The 23117-nt window shown below is 48.2% G+C and overlaps 1 protein-coding gene across 12 annotated transcripts in view; it reads left to right on the top strand.

Annotated features, from left to right (window-relative positions):
• The window catches only part of Wnk (Wnk kinase), a 407304-nt gene that overhangs the window by 342764 nt on the left and 41423 nt on the right, over positions 1-23117 (top strand). For 2 of the 12 annotated variants that reach the window (XR_012885945.1, XR_012885943.1), the window contains one exon: positions 16962-17082. The exons of the other annotated variants lie outside the window; for them this stretch is intronic. The gene's annotated coding sequence lies outside the window, so the exon portion shown is untranslated. The remainder of the gene's footprint in view (positions 1-16961; positions 17083-23117) is intronic. 12 annotated transcript variants of the gene reach the window in all.

Genomic DNA, 23117 nt, shown 5'->3' with positions numbered 1-23117 from the left:
CCATGGTTAAGTGTTTGCCACTGCGTTTTTGTTTGCCGCAGGCAATAAAGTATTGCAGCCTGTTGTGAGCAGTACCGTATTCTTGCGACGCTGCGCTCGGCACCATAGCTGTCCAAACGTGCGTGTGCAGAGGCGCATGCCCTGCGGCTCGCTAAGACCGAACCCACGCAAGTGGCCATACTCCTTTGGGATACATGTACACTGCACTGGCGCTTAACGTGTGCACTACACACTTCTGCTCAGCATAAGTGGAGTTGTTTGTATGTGCTGGTATACCAGACAGATGCAAGCTTTTCTTTGGCCAGAACATGCGCACTTGCCCAGTCAGTCAGTTGGCCTGTAGATTCCGCGTGTTAAGTGAGGGCATATGAGGTCACGCAATGTTTCCTGACGTCACATTTGTGTTGTTTAGCTTTTTTCTTGAAATCAGTGGTTTCAGCGATATACTGGTTGTCACAATTGTAACAGCATAAAGCGTAAAAATGACCCTTGAAATTTTCACTTGGGAACTTGTCTTTGACGGTGTCTAAAGCATTACTTAGCTTCCATGTTGGTACATATACTATATTGATTTCTGTTGCTTCTACATATCGCACAGCATATCTGACTTCCCAGCCACAACATTACACACGCCGGTAAATTTATGCATGTTTGTCCTGACCATGACTTCGGCTTGGCTAGAAGACCTTCGAGTTCGTATAGAACTGCCATTAGCAGAGGCGTGCCTGGCTGTGTGACGCCTATTATTATTGTTATTACTATCATTGTTATTATTGTCCATGCAACAGCGAACATCCTCAGCTACACACTTATTGCTGGTAGCTCATGTTTCAAGGTTATAGTTGAGTAACTTCGTCTAAATTTCTTGTTTCAGTTTCTTGAGATGGTATTATAAAATCTTTCATTAGTTTTTAGCATTTTGTTTATAGAAGAGTAAACAAACGAAGGAAACCTGCCCGAATCACTGATAAATCTGGGGAATCGATGGAGCTGTTGTGACCAGACAGATTTCTTTTTGCCAGCACATATTCGAACGTCGTTGCTTTAAACGCTACCCTTTGCAGGCATTTGAGGACTTTGTCGAACTCTAAGCATCAGAGCCCAGAGAAATAAAACATCAATATGCATGTGCTTGTTGTAGAAAAAAAAAAAGAAAGAAAAGTATGCAGTGCAGCTTCGTTCTTGCGAAATTGTTAGTCATTGTCAACTCATGGACCACAGAATACCAGAGTCATCATCATCATTATCATCAGCCTAACTATGCCTATTGCAGGGCAAAGGCCTCTCTCATGATCCGCCAATCAACCCGGTCTTGTGATTTCCGTTGCTACGTTACACCTGTGAACTTTTCGATCTCATCGGCCCACCTAACTTTCTGTGTCCCCTTCATGCATTCGCCTTCTGTGTGCACCCAGTCTGTTACGCTTAATGACCATTGGTTATCCTGCCTATGTGCTACGTGCCCGGCCCATGTCCATTTCTCCTTGATTTAAACTACGATATCCTTAATCTCAGTTTGTTCCCTGACCCACTCTGCTTTCTTCTCGTCTCTTAAAGGGGCCCTGCAACACTTTTTGAGCATGGTCAGAAAACGCTGCCGATCAGTAGTAGATGCTCCCAAGAAGACGCAAGCCAAATATTATAGCTCAACGCACCGCCTGAAATTCACAATAAATTATCAAAGTCAGCTTAAAATTGCTTTCTTTTCTATCTACAAATGATTGAGAAAACTAAACAACCACTCGTAGAAAATCATTTATCCAGCCATTGGCTGATTTGAGCATGGCGCACTTGGTTGTTACAAAAATCGTCACTGGAGGCCGCGACTTGTCCATGCCAGTGCTCGCGGTCACCTTGAAAATGCCATGCATTAAAAGGGAAAAAAACTAAGATAAGGTGCTCAAGGTCACGAGGCCACGTGATGTTTTTTGTTTGCCCCTCCCATCCCTCCCTGCTTAGCTTCCAGAGCTTTCAACGAGACAAGAGAAGAGAGAATGTGATTGCAGCGTGTGACAAGTCATTGTAACCCTGCTCGTACTTGACAGATTCTCAAAATTTTTGCGGCATTGAATTCATGAGGCAATATGCTCCTCTAGTAAATCCGTTTCATGATTACTTGAAAAAGTGTTTCGGGGCCCCTTTAAAGTTACACCTATAATTTTACTTTCCATTGCCCGCTGTGTCGTCTTCAATTTAAGCTGAGCCTTCTTTGTAAGCCTCCAGGTTTCAGCTCTGTAGGTAAGTGTTGGCAAGATGCAGCTATTATATACCTTCCTTTTGCAGATTAGTGGCAGATTACCATTCATGATTAGAGAATGCTTGCTGAATGTGATCCGCCCCATCCTTGTTCTTCTAGTTCTTTCACTCTCATGGTTCAGCTCCGCGGTTACTACCGGTCCTAAATAGACATATTCCTTTACAACTTCCAGCGTCTCTCCACATATCGCGAAGTGCTGTTTTCTGCCAAGACTGTTGCACATTACTTTAGTTTTGTGCATATTAATTTTTAGACCTTTTCTGCTTTCCGTTTCCAGTACATTAATCTTGAGCTGTAATTCGTCCCCTGAGTTACTCGTCAAGGCAATGTCATCAGCGAATTGCAGGTTTTAAAATACTCTCCATCAACTCTTATCCCTAACTCTTCCCAATCTAGGGTCCTGAAAACCTCCTGTAAACACGCGGAGAATAGCATTGGAGAGATTGCGTCTCCCTGCCTTACACTCTTCTTTATTGAGATTCTGTCGCTTTCTTTATGGAGAACTATGGTGGCTGTGGATCCACTGAGGTTTATTACAGTATGTTTATGTAGGGTTCTTCAATGCCCTGATTCCGTAGTGCCTGCATTACTACTGATGTCTCGGCCAAGTCAAACGCCTTCTCGTAACCTATGATGGCTACTTATAGGGGTTGGTTGTATTCCATGCATTTCTCTATTACCCGATTGATAGTATGAATATTCTCTACTGTGGAGTAGCCTGCATAAAATTGTGCTTGGTCCTTTGGTTGATTATACTCTAGTGTCGCCTTAATTCTATTATCTATTATTTTTTCAAATTGTTTGCAAAGAAGCTGATAAACCTGTAATTTTTCAAGTTTCTAACGTCTCCTTTCTTATGGATTAAGGTGATGTTAGTGTTCTTCCAAGATTCTGATACCCTTCACGTCAAGAAACACTTCGTATATAAGGTAGCCATTTTTTCTAACACAACTTCTTTGCCATCCTTCATTAGCTCTGTTGTTACTGCATCCTCACCAGCGGCTTTGCCTCTTTGCATTCCTTCTAGGGCTTTCCTTGCTTCTCCTGTCATTACTAGTACAATGTCGAATACCTCTGGACTGTTATTGTTTCTCACGATATCTCCTTGTGTTTTTGGCCTATGCACAGATCTCTGTAGAACTCCTCCACCACCTCGACTATTCTATCTACATCGGTTATGACATTGCCTTCCTTGTTCCTTAATCTATACATCCAATTTTCGCCTTTGCACAAGTTTGCCTTTGCAGCTCTTAGGCTTTTGCCGCTTTTTACAGCCTTCTCAATTCTCTCCATGTTACACCTTTTGACGTCGGCTACCTTGCTTTTATTTATTAACTTCGAAAGCTCCATTAGCTCTAATTTGTTCGCTTGCATTTGAGGCTTTCATGGTTTGTCCTGTCTTAATACGATTCTTTGTCTCCTGAGATAGTTTGCCAGTGTCCTGTCTAGTGACTGTACCTCCGACTTCCATTGCACACTTTTTGATCATACTAGTAAGATTATCGTTCATTGTATCAACGCTAACGTCGGTTACCTCGTTCAGTGCCTCGAATCAATTCTAAAGCGAAACTCTGAATTCCTATGCTTTCGCTCTCACTGCTAGTTCATTAATTGGCTTCTTGCATATCAGTTTTTGTTTTTGCTGTTTTAAATCTAGGTGAATGCGAGCTCTTACTATTCTACAGTTACTGCATGGGATCTTGCCAACTACTTCTAAAGTCAATCCCGAATATATCAAACTTTGATATATCGAATTATTGGCTATATTGAACAGTTAAAGGATCCCCTTGAACATTCCGAGCAAAAGTATAGGACTTGTGCACCCGTATATCGCACTCTCGCACAGCGGGACATCCGTATATTGAACGCTGCACTGCACCGAATAGCAGAAAGTGCCTTTTTTCTAGCAAATATTGATCAATTTTAGGCTGCGTTCTAACAAGTACCGATCCTTTATCGCCCGTAGGCGACGAAAAAAACGGTTGTTATTCCATCGCGCTGATCTGGTTCGTTGCATGGCACTTGCTACATCTGTACGTTTGATACATGATCTGCAGGCCTTAGCACACGGACATAATGTTTTCCAAAAGACCGATTGCTGAGGGCACCGAAATGAGAATGGGAAGTGACTCGGTGATCTCTGTGCAATGATGTTTTTCGCATTCCCTTTCTTGTTGTTAGTGCACAATGGCATGCAAGCCTGAAAAGCGTGGCCTTCGAGATGTGTTATCTTGTCATTTATTTTTAGTGTTTTCGGTTTTGAAACACGTCTCAGAGCCTACGCTTCTTTTTATTTTTTCGCACTGAAGTCGCTAAAAGCAGCGGCTGCCAGCTGCAAAGCTATAATGACATCGATATCGCCAACATGTCGATGGTGAGAACTCGGACGAACTCAGCGTTGCGTCCTTTGCGCCTTGTAGTCTTATGCACTTCTCGCCTCGTTCCTGATAAATTCTCATTCGGGAGTTTAACTGAACAATGACCCACACGTAGCGATAAAAATTATAAATGGCACTTGGAGTCACGTCAAGTAAAACACTATGTTGTAAATGTTCCTTGCGGGCCAAGTGATGACTTTAGGTGCGTCATGACCCCTAACAATGTCATACGGTGCCTCAGTAAATTCTGCAACTTTATCAGCGATTCCGGGCACCATCTCGAACAGTAGCGACTTCATCGGTACAGATGCTGGTGCTGCTGTTTCTGACTGCATCGATGCTGATATTTTGGCTTCCGGTGCCACTGAAGTGTACTCGTGCGTGTGATGAATATGCAAACGCCTTCGCTGCCGCCGCTAACCAAGCTTTTGCCGCGCTACAAAGCTAGCATCGGCGTTCTTTGTCAACCAACGTTGTGGCTGAAAGAGCTAAGTTCGCTTACTTTAAAAGCTTCAATGATATTAAGGATTACTGTAACTTGACAGCACGCAAAAAGTAAGACAAGTTTACAGACTAAATAAAGTAAGGTAACCTGCAGTTTGCACCTTGTTTTTGAGTGAGTCGTTATCTGAGCTCTTGTAACGATTTCAGAGGCCTGAGATTCTTCAATTTTGGTGTTGAATATGCATATTTTGTATTTCAAATTCTCGATATATCGAACTGTTTCGCAATCCCCTTCGAGTTTGATATATCCGGGATCGACTGTACATCCTGTACAATGCCTTGGTTGGTTGGTTGGTTGGTTGCGAAACTTTATTGTGGTCCTGCAAGGCGCGCGTCAGCGCGCAGCGGGCGACTCCTATGTCGGGACCGTTAGGCCAAGCCTATCGGCCGCTCCACGGGCCTGCTGGACGGCCCAAAGTTGGTCGGCCAGGAGAGAGCTGCGTAGAGCCGCCTCCCACTTGACCGATGTAGTGTTGGGGTTAGTGTACATTGCCTTGCATTCCCAGAGCATGTGCGCCAGCGTGGATACATCCCCACATGCTGGCCAAGCGTCATTGGGGAACACGTCAGGATAAATAGCGTGAAGGGATTTCAGTTTGGGTACGTCTTGGTCTGCAGTAGTCTGAGCGTAAGGGCCTGTGGCCTATTAAGTTTTGGATCAAAGAGTGGATATAGTTTTCGCGCGAGGTAAAAATGTTTTGTTAATTCGTTGTACGTGGCAGGCGCGTTTCTGTTTTCCGCAACCCCGTTGGCCCTGAATCATTTCCAGGAACCGGCGCGGTCGGTTAGCGCGCGCGCGGCCTCGTGGGTAGACTTCTTCTTGAGGTTGGGGGGGGGGGGGGGGGGCGCATTGGACCTGTCCAACATGTGCAGGAAACCAGATCAGTACGTGGTGCTTGATACCATCCCGGCCACCACTCTGGAGCACGCACAGGGATTTCTTGGAGATTACAGAGTGCTCGAAAGCGTGAATAGCTGACCTAGAGTCACTATAGATGGCCTCCCTGTCACCTTCCAGGATGGCCAGGGCGATGGCCACTTGCTCAGCAATCGTCGGGATCGTCAGTGTGAACCGATGCGCAGTTGGTGATTTGCTGTTCGGAGTCGACGACGACTGCAGAGAAGGCGCGGCTCTCATGATACGCTGCAAAGTCGACAAAGCTCATGCGGCGCTCCTCACTGTGAATCTACTTGAGAAGAGTGGCAGCTCTAGCCCGTCACCTACCACGATTGTGCTCGGGATGGACATTCCTCGGTATTGGTGCCACGGTGACGAGGTCGCGAATCTCGCGGGGCACCTGTCTCATCTTCTCGCCCACTTCAGCCGGAGAGTGACCGAGCTCTTGGAGTATATGTCTGCCGGTCTGGGAGCTCGAAAGGCACGCGAGCTGGGCCCGCTCCTGTGCTTCGGCAATCTCTTCCAACGTATCGTGTACTCCGAGCTGAAGCAGGCGCTCGGTGTGCGTCCTGATCGGGATACCGAGGGCCCACTTAGTAATCTTTCTGAGCAATACGTTGATCTTGTCACGCTCGGCACGCTGCCAATTGTGCATGGCCGTGACATGAAAAGTGGCAGAGCACAAAGGCATTCACCAGGTGGATGAGCCTTGGTAGCGGTTGGCCAACCACCAAACCGCATTATCCGTCTTGGCGGCGAGCTTGAGTATAGTCTTGCCGTTGGAACCATTGGGCTCAATGGTCATGCCGAGAACACGAATGCAGTCGACTCTGGGTATTGCGCCACCATATCCAGTCTACAGCTTGATATTGTTACGAGTAACTTGTTTAATGATCTATTTAGAGCGCACAGAACTCGACGTGTAAGATGGCGCCAGACCAGCATCCAACGAAAACTGACTTCGTCCTCCTCTTTCATGCAGCCGTGTTTAGCGGCTGTTTTGTATCATAACCCCCGGCGGTAGAAGCACCGTCCCGGTGCCAAATTTACGCAGATGATGTCGAAGGGGGGTAATAGGGCTTTAGCCGAGCCACGTGAACAATGTCGCTCGGAGCTGACGATGACTTTGTTGGATCAGTTGGAACAATCTCGTACGTGACGTCTGTCACTTGGCGAACGATACGGAATGGTCCAGTGTAAGGCGACAACAGTTTTTCAGACAAACCCACACGCCGAGTAGGTGACCGGAGGAGCACGAGCGAACCCGGAGAAAAGTGCACGTCCCTATAGTGAGAATTGTAGAGCTGTTGTTGGCGCGCCTGTGAAGCCTGTAGACGGTTACGGGCGACTTGGCGCGTGTGGTCGGCGCGGGCAATGGCTTCCCCAGCATATTCAGTGGCCGCAGGTAGTAACGTGTCTAAAGGTAAAGTTGGGTCCCGGCCATATAGTAGATAGAAGGGCGAATATCCGGCAGTGTTGTGACGAGATGAATTGTAGGCGAACGTCACATAAGGCAAATGAATGTCCCAATCATGGTGGTCTGGCGCAACGTATTTGGCAAGCATATCGGTTAGGGTCCTGTTAAGGCGCTCCGTGAGGCCATTTGACTGGGGATGGTACGACGTAGTAAATTTGTGCTTGGTTTGGCAAGACCTCAGGATTTCATGAACGACAGCTGATAAGAACATGCGGCCACGGTCGGTGAGAAGTTGACGGGGAGCACCGTGCACTAATATTATGTCGTGCAGCAGAAAGTCCGCAACGTCGGTAGCGCAGCTGGTCGGGAGTGCTCGTGTGATTGCGTACCGCGTCGCATAGTCCGTGGCAACAGCAATCCATTTATTTCCGGCTGTGGAGAGTGGAAAAGGGCCCAAACGGGTCGAGACCAACTCGAAAGAAAGGCTCGTTGGGAACGTCGATCGACTGAAGGTAGCCGGCTGGGAGGGCAGACGGCATTTTGCGACGCTGACAGGGCTCACAAGCGGCGACATAGCGTCAAACAGAGCGGGCAAGTCCAGGCCAAAAAACTGACGTCGTACTCGATCGTAGGTGCGAGAAACGCCCAAATGGCCCGTTATGGGAGCGTCATGGAGTTGACGCAGGACAGAGGAACGCAGGTGCGCTGGGATGACAGGAAGTAAGCCTGATCCGAAGGAATCAAGGTTTCGGCGATATAGGATCTCGTCTTTCACCAAAAACATTCGTAGGGACGGGTCGCGTGGCGTTGACTCCAGTTTGTCAATGATGGCTCGTAAAGAAGCATCCCGATGTTGCTCTTCGCCAATGTTTAACAGCTGCGACACGGAAAAAACGCCCGTGATAGCGTCGGTATCGGTTGCTTCATCAACAGGGTAGTGGGATAAACAATCCGCATCCTGATGTAATCGCCCTGTTTTGTACATTGCAGAGAACGTGTACTCTTGAAGGCGTAGAGCCCAACGAGCGAGACGTCCCGTGGGGTCCTTCAGGGAGGCTAGCCAGCAGAGCGCGTGATGATCCGTGACAACACGGAATGAGCGCCCGTACAAGTATGGGCGAAACTTGGCGACTGCCCATACAAGGGCGAGGCACTCGCGCTCCGTGATGGAATAGTTGCGCTCGGCTGGAGATAGCAGTCGACTTGCATAGCTATAACACGGTCGTGTCCGCATTGTTGCTGCAATAGCACAGCTCCTATGCTGTGTCCACTGGCGTCCTTGTGAACCTCGGTTGGGGCTAATGGATCAAAGTAAGCCAAGATTGGTGGCGTTGTAAGCAGTGTTGTAAGTTGCGAAAACGATGACGCTTGATCATGGCCCCAGGTAAACGAGGCGTCTTTCTTCAAGAGGTCTGTGAGTGGGCGTGCAATGGTCGCAAAGTCCTTAACAAAGCGTCTGAAATATGAGCACAACCCCACAAAACTGCGGACATCCTTTGTGGTCCTCGGAACGGGAAAGTTCGTGACTGCACGAATTTTCTCTGGGTCTGGACGCACGCCTTGGGCATCGACAAGGTGACCGAGCACGGAAATTTGGCGACGAGCGAAGTGGCACTTGGAGGCGTTAAGCTGGAGTCCGGCTCGACGAAAAACGTCCAAAATAGCTGACAAACGATCAAGATGCGAGTCGAATGTGGGCGAAAAGACAATAACATCGTCAAGGTAACACAAGCAGGTGGACCATTTCAACCCTTGGAGCAATGAGCCCATCATTCTTTCAAATGTGGCTGGTGCATTGCAGAGTCCAAAGGGCATCACCTTAAACTGATAAGACCATCAGGAGTGATGAATGCGGTCTTCTCGCGGTCCATCTCGTCGACGGCTATCTGCCAGTACCCTGACGGAAGGTCAATAGTTGAAAAATAGGTGGCACCGTACAGGCAGTCGAGGGCGTCGTCGATGCGAGGTAAAGGATAAACGTCTTTTTTGGTAATTTTGTTAAGGTGACGGTAATCGACACAAAAGCGCCATGTTCCATCTTTCTTTTTAACAAGGACGACTGGAGAAGCCCAGGGGCTGCATGAAGGCTCGATAATGTTTTTCGCAAGCATTTTGCCGACTTAATGTTGTAATATTGCACGCTCCGACGCCGACACACGGTAGGGGCGTCGGTGAATGGGGGTTGCATGGCCAGTATTTCTGCGTTGGGTGACAATGGTCGTTTGGCCTAAAGAGTTGCTGGCAAAGTCGAAAATGCTACGATAGCCCTCAATAACGTGGCAAAACGCTGAAGCTTGCTCAGACGTGAGGTCCGATGACACCATTCGCTCAATGTCGGCACCCCAAGAACGTGATGGAGTGGAACCACTGACTGAGCTGCAGCAATCGTCAACTCCGAAGGGCTCGACATGGTCATCTTGGAGAGCAGTAATTTTGGCCAGGGAGATACCCTGTGGCAGAACTTGGGTGGTGAGTGAAAAGTTGACCAGTAGAAGGAAGGTGCGGTTTCTCTTAATCGTCAGAGTCGTATGCGGCACAGCAACCCCATGCGTAAGCATCACTGCAGGAATGGGGCCACCATGTAATCACCATCAGGTACTGGCGGCGTGGAGAATAAGTCGACATGTGTGACGGAGTTAGGAGGGAGGCGCGTGAAATCAATGCAGCAGAGGCTGGTTTGCGGTGGGCTAGGTGGGTCAGAAAAGAGGGGTAAATCGAGATGGAGAGAGCCAGCTGAACAGTCTATGAGAGCAGAGTGAGTGGCTAGAAAATCCATACCGAGAATGAGTTCATGAGGGCAATGTTCGATAACGGCGAAAAGAACGACAATGCTTCTCTCCCCAATAGACACTCGCGCAGAGCACATGCCAAGAATTGCGGCAGTTCCTTCATCGGCGACTCGTACAGCTCGGTTGAGGGCGGGCGTGACAACTTTTCTAAGTCGGCGGCGAAGGTTAGCACTCATAATGGACACATGCGCGCCAGTATCTATCAACGCACTGACACAAACATTGTCGACAGTAACGTCCAAAAGGTTCCGGTTCGTTGTTAACGTTAATCGAGGATTTCTTACGAAGGTCGTCAACGCAGCTCCACCTCCAGAAGCTGCACGGCCTAGTTTTCCGGTCGGAGATGCTGCGAATAGGTCGGGGAGGCAGCACGGCGTTGTGGGGGCGACCGGGACTGACGACGAGCAGGGGACGGTGACCGGTCGTAGCGAGGTCTGCTCAGAGGTGCTGTAGGAGTGGAAAATGTGGTCGGCGTTGGTGGAGAAAGTGATGGGGACGATTCGCGAGCAGAAGTGGTGTAGTACTGAGGTGCATAATGGGACGGTGGAGCCCAGCGGCTGCGGCAGTGACGTGCGATATGACCAACGCGTCGACAGTTGAAACATATGGGCCTTTCATCAAGGGTACGCCATTCGGACGGATTGCGTTGTATGCGAGGAGCAGAAGGGGGACGAAAAAAAGGCGCAGCAGAGTATACGGCAGGTTCAGGATGTAGGCCGACATTCGATAGCTCTTGACGAACGACGGCTTGTATCAAAGAAATCGTGGTCGGGGAAGGCGTAGGCGTCGGTAGTGGCGTAGCTACCGGTTGTGCTGCCTCGACCTCTCGACGAATGATGCGTGTGAGGTTGTCACATGGAGGGGCCTGGTGGAAGGCGTCGTCACACGAAGAGGTGGCCGCTGTGATCGGAAGGCGCACGATGTTTTGGGCTACACGGTGGGCTTTAGCTTGTTCGAGACGTCGGTATTCTTTAAGGATGTTGTCGATGCTTGAGATGTTGTTAAAAACCACCAGGTTGAAAGCATCGTCGGCAATGCCTTTCAAGACGTGGTTAACCTTTTCGTCTTCGGACATGGACTGGTCGGCCTTGGAACAAAGGGCCAAAACGTCAAGAATGTAGGAGACGTACGATTCGGTAGAAGACTGGGCCCGTGTGGCAAGAGTCTTCTTCGCAGCGAGCTGACGACCAGATGAATCGCCAAACAGGTCACGTATCTTTTCTTTGAAGAGATCCCAGCTCGTTATGTCGGCTTCGTGGCTTTCAAACCATGTTCGGGGAGTGCCGTCCAGGTAGAAAAGCACGTTGGTGAGCATGAGCGTGGGATCCCAGCGGTGAGTTGCACTGACGCGCTCGTACCGCTTCAGCCAAGTGTCGAGATCGATCGTACCATCACCGGAGAAAGTGCCGGGATCCCGGAGGTGCGGGAGTGTGACGTAGGTGGTGGCTTGGACTGACGAGGGCGGCGTAGAGGAAGTGCCAGCAGTCGAAGCAGTCGAAAGCTCGCCGATGGTGCGACCGCTGCGCGTCTCCATCGAGGTACAGGGATCGTCCACCTCCACCAATAGTGTTACGAGTAACTTGTTTAATGATCTATTTAGAGCGCACAGAACTCGACGAGTAAGATGGCGCCAGACCAGCATCCAACGAAAACTGACTTCGTCCTCCTCTTTCATGCAGCCGTGTTTAGCGGCTGTTTTGTATCAATATCACTCTTCGAGATCGGCTGCCAGATTTAGGGCTTGGGCCCTCGGCTAGTGGGTTGGTAGAGGAGGAGCTCGGACTTGTTTGGGGAACACCTCAGGCCTGTGGGACGGAGGTAATCTTCCGTGGTGTCTATGGCCTCCTGCAGGGAGCGCTCGACTTGCCCGTCGCTGCCACCTGTGCACCAAATGGTAATATCGTCCACGTAAATTATGTGGTTAATGCCTTCGATACATGAGAGCCTCTTGGACAACCCGACCATGACAAGGTTGAACAGGGTGGGCGATATCACTGACCCTTGTGGCGGGCCGCGCGAGCCCAGCTCGATCTCTGCGGAGACAAGGTCTCCCACTATGAGGGTGGCTCTCCTACGGGTCAAGAACGATTTTGTATATTCGTAGAATCTGACTCCAAGGCCAAGCTCAGCAATCGACCGCAACACGAAAGGGTAACATTGTCGAAGGCTTTCTCTAAGTCGAGGCCGAGAATAGCCCGCATGTCTCGAGTGTTGCAGTCGATGGCTTGGTGCTTTAGCAGCTTCATAGCGTCTTGTGTCGAAAGCTTGGCCCGAAAACCAATCATGGTGTCTTCCAGGTACCGAGTCATTGTCTTCCAGGTACTGAGTCAACCTATTGAGTATCACATGCTCGGCTACCTTTCTCACGCAGAATGTGAGCGAAATGAGGTGCATGTCGTCCAAGTTGGGTGGCCTCCCTGACTTGGGAATGAGCACGGCACGTGCTACCTTCCACGGGTTGGGAATCTCGCCGCTCTTCCATGCCTCGTTGATGACTTCGGTGAGGTAGTCGATTGACCGGTCGTCCAGGTTGCGCAGGGTCTTATTAGTTATGCCGTCGGGGCCCGCGGCAGACCTTCCATTGAGCCCGTGGAGCGCCTGCCGAACCTCTTCGTGGCATATCTCGGCGTCCAGTTCAGTGTTGGTCGGTCCCGAGTACTCGGGGTACATTGTTGCTGAGTTCAAGTCGACAAGGAGGTACTTTTGCACCAGCTGCTTCAAAACCTCCTCTTCTGAAGAGGACTGCTTGGCTTCGTGCATGGCTCGCGCTAGTACGTTCTGCTGGTTAGTTTTGGTGTTAGTCTCGCTGAGCAGGTGCTTGAGCAGGTTTCATGTCTTGCCATTACGCATCTGGCTGTCTACCAAGTTGCACACCTCGTCCCACTGCTGCTTGGAGAGGACGGGGCAGTGCTCCTCGATGGTCTTGTTCTGGTCGGAGATTTTCTTGCGCAACCTGCGATTGACGCGCTGGCCTTTCCAGCGGGCGAGAAGTGACTGCTTGGCCTTCAGCAGGTGGGCAAGGCGGATGTCCATTTTTTCAATTGGAAGGTCAGTACTAATATTCTTCGTGGTACTTCTGACGTCTTCTCTGAGCTGGCTAATCCACTGCTCAAGGCTAGGCCTGGTTGCAGGTAGGGGTCGGTCGTTGCAGACTTTGCGAAACTGGTCCCAGTTTGTCCAAGAAAACTCCCGTGCCCTCTTTCGGACCACTAATAACTGCGTCACAAGGACGTAATGGTCGCTACCTAAGTCAATGTTCGAGTTGGCTTACTGTACATCGGGGAGATTCTTGATGAAGGTCAAGTCGGGAGTCGAGTCTCTGCAGGATGAGGTGCCCAACCGAGCGTGAAAGGCCTTGTCAGTGTTTAGAGCCAGGTCCATGTCAGTCGCGTTCTGCCACAGTACCGCACCCTTGCTGGTATTGTACAGGTAGTCCCAAGTGTGATGCGGAGCATTAAAATCGCCAGCCACAACCAGGGGGTTGGGACCCACCAGGTTGACGGCCTTCTTTATGAGGGCCCTGAAGCGCTGTTGTCGGTTCTTAGGGCTACTGTACACGTTGAGAAAAAATATGCTGCTTTGGTCCGAGCTGCGCGGCAGAATCTCGGTCATGACATATTCGGCGTCGCTGGTGGCCATTTAGAGGTTGTGAGATTTGTGCGAGCTCGTTACTGACCAAGGTGTAGACGCCCCGGCCATCAGAATAACGCGAAATGGGCTGGTAACCAGTCAGTGTGACGTTTGGGGTTAATTTTTTCTGAGGCAGAACGACGAGGGGTTTTACACTAGAGCATCGAATGTACTGCTGCAAGGACGCCTTTTTACTCGGAAAGCCCCTGCAGTTGCATTGCCAAATGAGAAACGTCTCACTTGGCTTGGCCATCTTGGCGCTTTTGTGGGTTGGTGCTGCCCTCAGATCGGCTAAAAATAGCGTGGACGATGGGGCCCGTAGCGCCGGGCTGGGGTTGCATGATGGCGGGTGAGGTCAGAGCGGCTTTCACTACGCTTTCGAGGAAGGACTCTATCGTGGATACTCGGTCATTTTGCGCGGCCAGGGGGATCTGCAGTTGGGAGAAATTCTCCTCGAGCTTATTGATGCTTTCACTGAGCGCGAATAGCGTGTCTTAAAGTTCAGACCTGACTCGAATCGCTACACCTTTCTATTCATAGGCGATGGCCCTCTTCTTGAGAGCTTTTTGACCCTCACTGCTACTGTCGCCGGCTTCAGTGCTGTGCACCTCAATGGGTAGGGGCATTGTATCGGCAATGCAGGCAGCGGCGGATTGTGGTCGTTGGTTTCTCGCGTTCTTTATCTCGGCAATTTCGGACATAAGCCTGTTTATGGTTTCCCTTATTGCAGTGTTCTCGCGTTTCAGCTGGGAAATCTCGCGCGCGCTCTTCGCGTGCTCTGGGAGTGACCCCGACAGTACCTCAGCTGGCCCTCCTCGGACCGTGTCGGCCCAGGTTATAGAACCCGACTTCTTGCTGCTCACTGACACCCCGCTAGGCTGCTGTTGACGCCCGGTATAGCTGGATCGAGACCTGGAGCGGCTCCCAGACTTGTAGCGCCGCGCTCCTCCTCGGGACCGGGAGCGGCTCCTGGACCGGGAACGGCCCCTGGAATGGGACCGAGAACATTGGCTGGAACGGCCCCCGGAACTGCGTGACTGCTGGAAGTCCTGCCCATCCGTGGGGGGTGATGGTGGGGGCCGTGGCTTGACCTTGATCGGTGGTGCGAGACTTTTCCCAGTACCTTCATCGCACGACATACGGGATCTGGAATCTTTGCCTACAGTCCTTGTCAACCGTGAGGTGTTGCCCTCCGCACAGCCTGCACTTGGGGGTACACTTGTGTCGTGCGTCAGGATTTGAAGCCCCGCAGCCCTGACATACGACGTCGCCTGGGCTGGGACACACATCAGGACGGTGATCGAACCGACCACAAGCGTAGCAAATGGCTATTTTCTTGCGATAAAGCGAACATTGCATAAGGGTGGGGCCGTAGCGTACAAAATTTGGGACTCTATGACCGTCAAAGGCGACGATTACCGTATCGGTGCTGCCTATGCGCTTGGCTGCCTGGGCAAGCGGATTTCTTTCATTTATGATCTTGTTGTCAATACCATTCGGGCCGTCGACGACTGGAATACCTAGGATCACGCCCATGCACGTGGAATAAGGGGCGACCTCGTAGGCACTGACCTCGTATGTTCGGCCCATCACGACGATCTCCCGAACTTATACGTAGTGGTTGGCATTTTCGCTTCTAAGTGTGCTGACAATCGTAATATTCTGCTGCACATTGGGGCATAGCGTGCCGCCCTGCAAATCTTCGGCGCAGATGCTTGTGGCCGCCAGGATTGCATCAGCCACCACGGTGCAGCCGGTCTTGACAATATTGAGGCCCCCGCAAGGCTGAATCACGATCTTGGTATCCTCCCTGGGGAGTTGGGGCATCCGGCCAGCGCGGATGATCCTAGCCTTGATGTTATTGCCACTGTTGCAGCCTCGCGGGGCCTTGGCCGTTGTCGACTTCGTCTTGTTGAAAGTAGCACCATTAGGATTAGCGCCTGCCGAGCACGTGCCAGCTCTTCTGGCGCCTGCAGACTGCCAACCGCAGTCTTCTGTCACCTTTTCGGGGGTTATGTCCTCCCCCACCACCTGATATTCCATTTTTCTGAAAATAAGCCCTGAGAAGAGCGAAAAGGGCACCCGGGAACAGCGACGCGGCTGGTGTCACACCGGCGTGGGCTTACTTCGTTAGGCTTAGCCCAAGCAGCGGCCGGTTTGGGAGAAAAAACATTCCAAAACATTTAAATAGTCCGCTCACGCAGCAGGTTTTGGCATCAAAATAGTCCTGGCACTTTTACTGATGCGACACAAACAAAGCTGAACGCACACTCGAAAAATTCACTTGAAGATCATTGTAGGAAGCAGGAGCCGCTCGAAGGTCGTATGAACAACACAGACGCCACGTCGCGTCTCCCACTCCGTGGATATGTTGTCAATGCCTTGCTGTGCACACAGAATCAAGTCTATTTCATCTTTATTTTGTCCATTAGGACTTCGCCACATCTACTTACGGTTAGCTCGTTTTCTGAAGAAGGTGTTCAAGATCTGTAAGTTATTACATTCTGCAAACTCTACTAATAACTCCCCTCTGACATTGCGAAAGCCGAGGTTATATTCCCCCACTGCATAGTCTCCGGTCGGTTTTTTGCCTACTCTGGCATTAAAGTCACCTGTGCCTATACTTACTGTGCCTTTACTTTATTAATGGCTCACTCTTATGTCTTCATTGAAGCATTCAACCAAATGATCATCATGGCTCGATGTACATGCGTAGGCCTGTACCACCTTCATCTTGTACCTATTGTTAAGCTTAATTATACTTGCTACCCTCTCACTGATGCTATAGTATTCGTCTATGTTGCCAGCGATATTCTTGTGTATAAAAAACCCCACCCCTAGTTCCTTTCTGTCTACTAATCCACGGAAACTTAGGACGTGTTCGTTCTTCAACACTGTATAAGCCTCGCGTTTCCTTTTAACTTTGCTGAGCCCTATTATATCCCATTGAAGATCCTCTAATTCTTTGAATAGGACAGCTAGACTAACCTCAGTAAATAGCGTTACAGCTTTGAAGGTAGCCAAGTTCAGATTTTAATGGCAGCCTGTCTGTACTCAGAGATTCTTAGCACCCTCCGCTGCATCGCAGGTACGACCACCGTCTAGGACAGTTGCTTCACAACCGCTTGGGACTGAGGGCCAAGGGTTAATTGCTGTAGTCATGGGAGGTTGTGGTCAAGTACTGCACCAGGGTGGCCAATCCTGCTCTGGTGAGCAAATGCATTAATGGCAGGAGGCCGCACCCCAGACCTCTTGTTTTTTTTTTTTTTAACGATTTTTTTATCACATGTTTTAAGTAAATGTAGAATTGGGAATGGTCCGGCATCTGCATTCAAACCGAATTTTGTCACTACTTGCTAAGCTGTGGCGCTATCTCTAAGTAGGGGGTTTAGTTGCACTTTCTTAGCACTGTAGAACACCACCTAACTGCCTATCAGTTCTCAACTTCATCTGACTCGTAGCTCGCCTGGTCTTCTTTTTTTTTAGCTGTATACAAGACAAATCCACCCCACGCGGTTTCGAACTTCTGACCTTGCGAGCTTAGGCCAGCTTAGTGCCTTGGATGACCCTTTTTTTACGTGTTTATTTTCTCCTAACTTCTTCCTGTCTCGTTTAAATTTGACATTGTTAGTTTCAAAGTGTTTGCAATGTCGGAGTTTTGCTGATTTTGAGGGGTAGCACTGCAACTTTGGCGCTTCCTGTCAACTGACAAGTTGCGCGCACCTGTTTTGCGAACGAGTCGGCTACTTTTATGTGATTGTTACTTTAAGCGTATACCGTATTTTCGCGCGTATAACCCGCACCGAAAACCCAAAAGTTTCAGTGGCAAAGTGGAGGTGTGGATAATATGTGGGGTTTTTCTTATAGTGCTGCTTTACAGCAATGCTTGTGCTGTGAAGCCCCTTAAGAGTGTAGCGAAGGCTACGGAGGCAATTTCCGCAAATTCGTGTTGCTCCGCAAGTAGCACGGTAGCTTGCGGCCGATTTTGGTTTCACTGGCTAGCATCGTTGAAGCGTTTAGAAAAACATTTGGGGAGAGACAATTCGATTGTTCAGTGTAAAATCTCACTGTCGCACCACAAGTATATTTTTCGGACATTCGCGGCCGCTCAGTGACCCTCCATATGTCCCTACGTCACGGACGCCAAGTTTACTTTTGGAAAGGGCTTACCGAAAAAGTGGTGCTGTCTAACAAATAGAACGAAAAGGAAGGCATTTTTGCTAAGGGAACGATACCTGTATCTTACCTACGACTTCCCGCAACCCTTTGAGTTCCATAATAAATAAAGCAGTATTTATTTCAGCAAGGCAAATAAGATATTATAGTGCCTATAGAGATATTATAAGTAAACTTATGTACTACTTTTTGACACGGTAGCAGGCATGCATTTCGGTTCTGTTGTTTCCAGGGTAAGTCGTGGAAGCCTAAGTCGATCTATTCTGTCACCATGAGTAGGGTACGGCGGCAGTCCTTCACGGCACAGCAAAAGCTTAAGATCATCATCGTTGCCGAGGAATTCGGCAATCGCGAAGCGGGAAGACGGCAAGATGTGGATGAGTCCTGCGTGCGACTGTGAAGAAAGAAGAAAGAGTGCCTACAAGCCGCACACCGCAACCGTAGGTCATTTCATGGCCCCAAGACCGGTGAATACCCTGAGCTGGAGGCAGAGCTAGTAAAGTTCATCAAAGATGTGAGAAGCAGGGGTCACGCTGTATTGACCGAGATGGCCCAAGTGGAAGCGCAGCGACTTTCGAGGGAGCTAGGCCTACCTCACGAGTTCCGTGCGAGCCGCGGATGGCTGCACCGCTTTATGAAGCGGCAAGGGCTCTCAATCAGACGGCGGACTACAATATGTCAACGCTTGCCGGCTTCTTAAGAGGAGAAGCTGCCCAAGTACCAGAGATACGTAATTGGCTTGCGAAAGCAGCACAATTACATCTTCTCGCAAATCGGCAATGCGGATGAAACTCCTGTTTATTTTGAAATGCCGTTGGACACAACGATTGAGAACACGAGCAGCAGTTCGGTGAGCGTGCTGACCGGCGGGAACACGAAACTGCACATCACAGTCTTGCTTTGTACCCTCGCCGACGGCACACAACTGCGACCGTACGTCATCTTGAAAAGGAAAACTCTACCAAAGATTCATTTGCCTGCTGGTGTGGTGGTGCGCGCACATAAGAGTGCGTGGATGAACAGTGACTTGTTCGTGGACTGGATCAAGACTGTATGGGAGAAGAGGCCCTGTGCGATGCTCGCAAAGAAGTCCATGCTCGTTCTTGACTCGTTCCGCGGCCACGCAACTGAGGAAGTGAAGGACCGCCCTTCACACAACGGCACCGACTTAGTTGTTATACCCGGTGGAATGACGTCAATGTTGCAGCCTCTAGATGTGTCGCTTAACAAGCCCTTCAAAGCGCATGTCAAGCGCTATTACGCCGAGTGGATGGCCGAAGGCCTCTACGACTTGAGGCCGACAGGACGAGTCCGAAGGCCTGATATTGCCCTATTCTGCAAGTGGATTGTCGAGGCATGGAAGGCCATTCCAGGTGAGATGGTGCGAAAAAGTTTCAAGAAATGCTGCATCACAAAAAACATGGGTAGAATTGAAGATGACCTTGTGCATAATAGTGAGGACTGTGGCTCAAGTGATAGCTCTAGCGAGAGCAGCGACACTGAGTGAATTGTGACAGGCCTTGCAGACAGCATATTCTGCTTGCTAAACAAAGCTTTTTCTGTCTACATATGTGCTACGTTGCTTGAGCAGTAGCTTTTGTACAGCCTTTGCTGTATATGAAATGTGCGGGCAATACGCGAAGATTTTTTTTTTTTCGTTCTCAGAGAGCTGAAAGTGGCGGTGCGGATTATATGCAGGGGTGAGTTATACACGCAAAAATACGGTACGTCATGGGCGGTTGGAGTGCATGAAAATTAAACGCGAAAATTTTTAACTGCCAAAGGATAGACAGGCACTGCCTTTAACGCTCTATGCTGTCTGTTCTTGGCCGAACCACTGTACCCTAAGTGTGCACTCTAAAAAAAAAAGCTTGTAACTACAGGCATAGATTTAGTAACAGGAGCTGTTACTAACTTTCTTGGGAACTTACTATCTTTTGTGACCTTTTTACTACACAAGTTTTCAGACACTTAAAGGTTGCAATGATTCTTTCACACACGCACTGTTTCTAACTTTTTGCCGTGCACCTCTTTAACGATACCGTATTACGCTAAGCAGACATAATATATTTTTTGTATTGATATTTGAATAAAAGTCCTACGCTACGTCACATTCAGCACCTAATGTAATTGTACACTGTCTAAGCAAACAGGCAAATTTTAAATATTTATTCTAACGCACAGGCGCCCACCAGCACTAGTTGTGTTGCCGAAACGTAGGGCAATACCTAGAAGCTCTTATGAGCTGAATGTATTGCGTGGACTTATCGTTGTGTATGAGTGTGGTGCGGAGAGTCGTCAGGGTCTCGCAATTGAAGCTGACACTTTGTGGTGAGTGATACAAACATGTCATTGCTTTCGTACGAAGTTTCGTGTCTTTTGCCGCTTTTTAGAACTAGAATCGATTCGCTCGTTACCTTTTCATCCACTATTTTACGTTATTAGGCTAACCATAGTTTTAAATAATAGTATGTATACCTGACTACTGACTGGGGGCCACCGTCCACACCTATATCTAGTTTCGGTTTCGACCGTTTGTCTACCGCCCACAGAGTGAGAGCGTACAAGACGAATATGAAGAAGAGGCTTGACTCTCACACACAGAACATGTGGGTGTGTCAAAGCTCTTCTCAGTCTTCGCCTTCATCCTGTGCCATGCAAAAGCAATACAGCTACATTAGTAAACTCTACTGATCGATGTAGACTTTTAAATTTAGTTACACTAGGTGCCTCTAGAATAAACACAGTGTAACTTTAGTGCAGGCCCATGTGTTGCTCTTTTTTTTTTTGTTAGCATCAAGCTGCTACAAATCCAACTCAACTAGTCAAACTGACAGTTTTAATCTCACCCATAATGTTTCCTAAATATACACTAAAGGGAAATCTGGTGCTAGTGTGTATGGGAGCTGCAATGCACGGCGCTTTAGTGGGCATGGGAATGATGGGCAGTACACAGATTTGTCCAATCTTCGTACTTCTGGCTCTGTGTTCACATGACTTGGAGCTGTTTTCTAACGAAACAAAAATCAGGAAACGTTCAGTCGTTGCACTTCACCACCTTATCTTTTTAGGCTTACCATTTCAAATCGAGTCACAAAAGGTCAAAAAGCTTCGTTCTCTTCGAAACTAAACCGAAACACGGTTGTTGGTGTCCTCAAACAATGCTAAAATAACACGCCAAAGGCATCCAGAAGCTCTACAAAGAGCACAGCGCCGTCGCCAAGCATTCTGAGACGTTTGACTACCGGTAAATTTCGACGCAATGACCATTTTTGAAAGTGAGACTAACTGGAGAAGAAAGTTACTACTCAAGTTAAGGCTTACACAGTGAACGACCAAAAACATAAACCGTTCTCTTGGAACCCTTCCTCCGGTGTGTGCATACGAACTAGGCTCTGCAGCAAAACGGGAAAAGGGAGGAAGGTCATTAATAGCCCCGCAAGTGCCTTGAAAACGCCGCTGCATTGTAGCGCGAGTCCTCCTTGAAGGAGGAACCAAGTTAGTTCCGAAACGTCAGGTTTACGCATTTTCACGTACTACTTCGAAGGAGTTAAAATCGTTTCCCAGGTGCCACTTCTACATTTCCAAGCAGCTTTGGACTTTCCTCCTTTGAACTTTCAGCTGCAGTTAATTCAAATCATGTGATTACATTCTCTCAAACAGCCAACTTGCTGCCTTTCTGGCTTGGAGGTATCGTTTTTTCCAGATATCCATATTTTTTCATATTTACTGCATGCGCTCAGAACATTTTGAGCACGTTTGGTACATTTATTTACTTATTCTATAAGATTGCCTGATATTTTTTACCATTCCTGGGTCTGTTTTCAGTGTACAGGGTTTCTTAAGCCAACATAACAGCCATGGAATTTGCTTTAAATCATCACGGAAAACCTAGAAAGGTCACGGAATTTTGAAAAAGCAAATTGGCAGACACCCTGAGGTGGTGCACAGTAAGTAACCGGGACTAGAGAAGAGAACAACACAGGCACACACTCGCAACTGGAAGTTTAATAAAGAGGCAACACAAATATAGCTTACAAAAATTGTCATATGGTACGGGCACTCTTGCCTAAAAAAAAATGAAAAAACTTGAAAAGCTTTCACTGTCCCACGAAAAATCAATTTTCTTGCTTGGGTGCATACACCTTGATTTTTTGTGGAATGGTGAAATTTTTTTTTTTCAGTTTTTTAGGCGAGAGAACTTGTACCATGTTACAATTTTTGTAAGTCGTATATGTGTTGCCTCTTCAATAGGTTTCTAATTGCTAGTGTGTGTATGTGCTGTATTTCCTTTCTCCAGTCCCTGTTACATACTGAACTCTACATCTATCTTTCACAATGATCTTCACTCTTGCGTGTGTTTTTCCCACTAAATATATTTATTTATTTATTTATTGACAATGCACTCTCAAGCCGAGACTATAGCAGGTATGATACATTGACACATGATAGTAAAGAAAGGCAAATCAGTTTTCAAAGAAAATACATGAAGTGAAAACTACAATGCATACAGATAAAACAATAAGGCTAGGAAAATGAACAAGAACACAATGGAATTTAACAGCAAATACTAACTGTCAAATGCAAGAGTTCAAGAACAAGCTGAATAAACACAAAAAAGAATATAGTTTCAAGGAGAAAATTCATCAAGTGGAACAAGATATGTAATAACATGGAATAAATAATTTAAAAAGTATATTCAACGGTGCTAACGAGCTACTGCAAATATTTTTCATACAAAGAAAGCGAGGCTTGTGGTAAAATATTGTCGGGGAGGTTATTCCAATCAACAATAGTTCTAGGGAAAAAAGAATATTTAAAGCAGTTATTACGTGGAAGTAAAGAGGTTATCGTGAAAGAATGTCTTTGCCTGGTTTCGTAACCCTGGGATTGATTGATAATGGGAGAAGAGTGTATGTTATAATGCCCTTTAACTATTTGGTAAATAACTTCAGCCAGTGAATTATACCCCTATTGCTAACTGAGGGCAACCCAGATCATTTGATGAATTCATTCATTGATGAACGACCATATTGCCACATTATTTTCCTCAAGTTTTGTTATCACC

Source organism: Rhipicephalus microplus, chromosome 9, assembly GCF_043290135.1.
Source record: "Rhipicephalus microplus isolate Deutch F79 chromosome 9, USDA_Rmic, whole genome shotgun sequence".
Taxonomy (NCBI): domain Eukaryota; kingdom Metazoa; phylum Arthropoda; class Arachnida; order Ixodida; family Ixodidae; genus Rhipicephalus; species Rhipicephalus microplus.
This window is presented reverse-complemented; position numbering and strand designations above follow the sequence as displayed.